We start from the raw sequence: 6,000 nt of genomic DNA on the forward strand, positions 1-6,000 counted from the left end.
AACACCCTTCATCTCGTCAAGGGAACAACCCCATTCCCTCAGCATCCAGACAACCACCCTGAACAAAATCCGAACTGTCTCTGTGGGGTTTGGTACCATTGTGATTAAGTTAAAGCCCGAGTTCAACCAGAAAGTTAGAGTTCAAACCCTGTTACAGCAGCTGGTAATTGAAATTCAAGTTTGAATTACTCTTAAATGCAAACAAAACACTGTGGCAATTAGTGTTTCTCAAGCTCCGAAGATTGATCATCAACGTCAGTGGCACAGATGTTAGAGGCCTGCCTTACGTTTTAGTGACCCAGGTACAGTGCTGTCTGTACGGAGTTTGCACGTTCTCTCTGTGACTGTTCGGGTTTCCTCCACGAGCTCCAGTTTCCTCCCACATCCCAAATGTGTGGGATGGTAGATTAATTGGCCACTTTAAATTGCTGCTAGAATGTAGGTGAATGATAGACTCTAAAGCCAATTGATGAGAAAGTGAGGATTTAAAGTTCAGAATCAGGATCACGTTTAATATCACCAGCATATGTGGTGAAATTTGTTAACTTTGCGGCAGCAATACATAATAACACAGAAAAAAATTGAATTACAGTAAATATATATATACTCTACTTTTTGCACTACCTGTACTTATTTAATTTAACTATTATACATATGTGTAAAATAGTTAAATAAGTAGCGCAAAAATAGAAATAAAAAGTAATGAGGAAGCATTCAAAGTGCAAAGTAAATTTATCAAAGTTGATATATGTCACCATATGCAACCCAGAAATTTATTTTCTCACGGGCATTCTCAATAAATCCATGATAGAATAATAATCATAATAGAACCAATTTAAGACCACACCAACTTTGGTATCAACCGGTGTGCAAAAAGACAACAAACTGTGCAAATACAAAAAGAAAAAAATAATAAATAAGCAATAAGTATCAAGAACGTGAGATGAAGAATCCCTGAAAGTGAGTGTGGGAACATTTCAATGATGGGGCAACACACACAAAATGCTGGTGAACACAGCAGGCCAGGCAGCATCTATAGGAAGAAGGACTGTCGACGTTTCGGGCCAAGACCCTTCGTCAGGACTGACCAAAAGGAAAGATAGTAAGAGATTTGAAAGTAGGAGGGGGAGGGGGAAATGCGAAATGATAGGAGAAGAGCGGAGGGGGTGGGATGAAGCTGAGAGCTGGAAAGTTGATCGGCAAAAGGGATACAGAGCTGGAGAAGGGAAAGGATCATGGGACAGGAGGTCTAGGGGAAAGAAAGGGGGAGGGGAGCACCAGAGGGAGATGGAGAACAGGCAGAGTGAAGGGCAGAGAGAGAACAAAAAGGGGAGGGGGAAATAAATAAATCAGGGATGAGGTAAGAAGGGGAGGAGGGGCATTAACCGAAGTTAGAGAAGTCAATGTTCATGCCATCGGGTTGGAGGCTACCCAGACGGAATATAAAGTGTTGTTCCTCCAACCTGAGTGTGGCTCCATCTTGACAGTAGAGGAGGCCATGGATAGACATATCAGAATGGGAATGGGACGTGGAATTAAAATGTGTGGCCACTGGGAGATCCTGCTTTCTCTGGCGGACCGAGCGTAGGTGTAATGATGGGGTAGGTGAAGTTGAGTGAAGTTATCCCCCCTCTGGTTCAAGAGCCTGATGGTTGAGGGGGCCCCTGTACCTTCGACCTGATGGCAGCAGCGGGAAGAGAGCACGTCCTGGGTGGTGGGGGTCCCCGATGATTGGTGCTGCTTTCCTGCGACAACATTTTGTGTAGATGTGTTGTGCTCAGTGGTGGGCAGGGCTTTACCCATGATGGACTGGGTTATTTCTACTACTTCTTGTGGGATTTTCCATACCAGGCCTTGATGTAGCCGGTCAATATACTTTACACCACATGATTATATAAGTACATTACTTTAAAAAGGCTGCTTGATGTTAGCACAGACTAGAGGGCTGAAGGGTCTGATTCCATTTTGCATAACTTGTTCTCCCTCTGAATGTGTGGTTTCTCCTAGTACTCAGGTTCCTGAGATACCCTAGATGCCTGACGAAGGGTCTCGGCCTGAAACGTCGACAGCGCTTCTCCCTATAGATGCTGCCTGGCCTGCTGTGTTCCACCAGCATTTTGTGTGTGTTGTTGTTTGAATTTCCAGCATCTGCAGATTTCCTCGTGTTTGCCTGCTGTGTTGTTCCTTTCCGCGCTTTGTGGCATGTTGGGCAGCATTTCCTTAGCATTTGCATCTGTTTTTCACGAAGCTGAGTTGCTAGCTCGATGCTCAACCCAGCACGGATGAAAAGCGTGTAAGGAGCCGGCCGGATTCGAACCCGCGACCACTCAGCTCAGAGTCCAGTGTGGATGCCACTACACCGCTGGCTGGCCAGAGCCCTATTGGTAGGTAGGTTAAATTATTGTGGTGGGAAAATTGGAAGGATTTCATGGCGACTGAATGGGATTACTTGGATTAATCTGGGAGCTTGTGTTGACTCAGTGGTCTCCCTCTGTGCCTTAGGGGCAAACAAACAAAATGAACTCTGTTTCACTCTCCGCAGATACTGCCTGGTCCGTCGACCATTTGCTGCTTCCTCTCAGTTGACAACATCTGCAGTAAATTCTAGAGAACCCGGAATAAAATGTAATTTCACTGACCATGGAAGTACAAAACAAAAGATTTGGTTTGCAGATGTCCTTCAGAGAAGGGACCCTTCTTGGCCTGTGTAGTGCCATCAGCAGTAACTGTACTGTTACCCCAGCGATCTGCCCGAATTCAGGGTTGAGCAGTTAATCACCACATCCTGTGCACAAATATTTTTGCAATGGGCGGGGGATTGGAATGTAGGGAGAATGCGATAGGATTAGTGTAAATTGGAGCTTGTTGATCAGCATTTTTATATCAAAATAAACTTTACACAGAAATTTAAAAACATTGTTACAAGGATAAACCGCACAATGCTTTTTCATTCTTACATTCATATCATAGTCAATGAGTTAGGTATTATTCTATTATATTCCTTGAAACCAGTCGGATGGTTGGCACTGGTAAAGCCCCTTGAAGTGGGTCTGTACACTGCCACAATAATTGAGGGCTTCCTCACCCAACCCAGCCCCTCCTTGAACAGTAGGCTGTGGTCCTTCTCCACTGAGTCTTTCTGGTGGCTGCACCAAGCTTCCTGTGCCCCTAGGCATGTACTCCTGCAGTCCAGAATGTGCCAACTGGCACCATTCCCCCACGGTCAGCTTGATGCACTGGCAGACCAACGGGTTTCAGAGGGCACCGGTCGCCAAGTTGCCGATCTGCCAGCGGCACTTGCCGCCCGTCTCTGGGAACTGCCTGCCGACCGAGGGGGGATCCCCTGTCACACGGCATCTCGGGACAAACCGCAACACAGGCCCACGCGTCCTTCTTCACCCCACCCCCTTTGCAAACCCACAGGCCGCAAAGAGGTGAGCCACCGTCTCGTCCCCACTGCTGTCCTCCCGCAGGCTGCACGTGGGGGGTGTGATACTCTGGGCATGCAGGAAGGGCTCCTCTCTCTGCCAGCCAGGCGAGGATATTCTGTGCTGACCACTGCCTGATGGACTTGTCGGTCAGCGTTGATTCTGTGCCCCAGGACCTCTCTGGCACCCTCTGCTATACTTGCTGTTGCCTTTTGCACCTTAGTTGTTTGTCTGTCCTTTGGGTGCGGTCTTTCACTGATTCTATCACAAACATGAGAAAATCTGCAGACGCTGGAAATCCAAGCAGTGCTCACAGAATACTGGAGGGGCTCGGCCCGAAATGTCGACTGTACTCTTTTCCACAGATGCTGCCTGGCCTGCTGAGTTCCTCCGGCAGTTTGTGTGTGTGTTGCTTTCATTGATTCTATTGTGTTTCTTGTATTTACTATGTATGCCTGCAAGAAAATGAATCCCAGGGTTGTATATGGTGACATACATTTACTTTGATAATAAGATTTACTTTATTGATAAACTCGAGAGCTTCAGCAGATGCTCAATATCCAGCGTATCGCACACAAAATGCTGAAGGAACTCAACAGGTCAGGCAGCGTCCATGGAGAGGAATAAAGAGCTGACGTTTCAGGCCAAGGTGTCCTGATGAAGGGTCATGGCCTGAAACGTCAGCTTTTTATTCTTCTCCACAGATGCTGCCTGACCTGCTGAATTCCTCACTTTTTTCCAGCTTTTCTGTTACATTCGACTCTAAGGTGAGCTACGTATCACACTCCCGCCCCATCACTTGTCACCCTCCACAGCACCGCCTTCTGCCTCAACCTTTACGTTACTTGTCGTGGTTACTTGAAAACAAACCAAAAAACGCCAAGGGACTAAGCCAGGGTACTCGACGCTGTGTGACGCACTTCCAAATAACAAATTTCCAAATCGAGAAAGGTATGTTCGATCATTTATTGAGAAACCAGCAAAGATGAATGATCTTACAGCGATTTTAAAAACTAACTGAATTAGCCATATAATGGTTTAATTAGCTTTCTAATAGCGACTTTAGCAATACTAAGAAGTATAATAGTGAGCCGGTTCGCCTGCGCAGAAAGTGGGTCACCACAATGGTATAAGTCAAGTCACTTTTTATTGTCATTTCGACCATAACTGCTGGTACAGTACATAGTAAAAATGAGACAACGTTTTTCAGGACCATGGTGTTACATGACACAGTACAAAAACTAGACTGAACTACGTAAAACAACACAAAAAATTACACGAGACTACAGACCTACCCAGGACTGCATAAAGTGCACAAAACAGTGCAGGCATTACAATAAATAATAAACAAGACAATTGGCACAGTAGAGGGCAGTGAGTTGGTGTCAGTCCAGGCTCTGGGTATTGAGGAGTCTGATAGCTTGGGGAAAGATACTGTTACATAGTCTCGTCGTGAGAGCCCGAATGCTTCGGTGCCTTTTCCCAGACGGCAGGAGGGAGAAGAGTTTGTATGAGGGGTATGTGGGATCCTTCATAATGCTGTTTGCTTTGCGGATGCAACGTGTGGTGTAAATGTCCGTAATGGCGGGAAGAGAGACCCCGATGATCTTCTCAGCTGACCTCACTATCCGCTGCAGGGTCTTGCGATCCGAGATGGTGCAATTTCCGAACCGGGCAGTGGTGCAGCTGCTTAGGATGCTCTCAATACAACCCCTGTAGAATGTGATGAGGATGGGGAGGAGATGTTGTATAATTAGCATAAGTAAGCAAAGTTAGCGGTCAACAAAAAAAGATCATTCCCCTGGACTTACCCCTCTAAGCATGAATACCTAACTATACCAATTTGCTTCGAACATGCGCAGCCCACATGACAGATTACCATAATAAACTTGCCACAAAATACAATACAAAGAGAAAATAGGTACATGGCTCCTAATATACAGAAATGTCAGCGTGTTTTTTTATACAATCCCCTGTTCCAACACACCCCTGGCCACTCTCCTTTCTTCCTCCCTCCCAATCGTCCAAAAACAGCTGGTCACGCCCCCTCTGTGCTTGCTGCACTCTCTCCGTCCCAGTTAAAATTCTGCTGCGTATTTCCACATTCCCTCCTCCCACTACCTTCACCCCTGCACCCTCAGGTCTCACAAAATCCTCACACCTGATCACCTCCGAATTTAACTGTGGGTAACCACTGGCTCTCAAGGGTTGGCAAAGTCTGCATCTCCCTTCCCACTTCTGTCCCCCTGCCCCTTTTATAAAATCACTTCAAAAAAACTATCACTCGGAGCAAGTCAGTGACCTGATCATACTTCCTTACGGCCGCCGAGGCTATTCCGTCAGCCCGCTTGTTTTCCTGTAACCCATCACACACTGGGGCATTTCCAATGCACGGGAATGGAGAGAGCAAGATTCAAGTTTATTTGTCATGTGGGCTCAGCCCTCCCTCCCTCCCTGCCATCTGCATGCGGTGCTGCCTCAGGAAAATGGCATCTATCGTCAAAGTTGCCCACCATCCAGGCCTCTTCTCCCAGCTACCAATGGCAAGAGGTGCACGGGCCTCAGGTCCCAC

The sequence above is a fragment of the Hemitrygon akajei genome, chromosome 31, assembly GCF_048418815.1.
Source record: "Hemitrygon akajei chromosome 31, sHemAka1.3, whole genome shotgun sequence".
Classification (NCBI taxonomy): Eukaryota; Metazoa; Chordata; class Chondrichthyes; order Myliobatiformes; family Dasyatidae; genus Hemitrygon; species Hemitrygon akajei.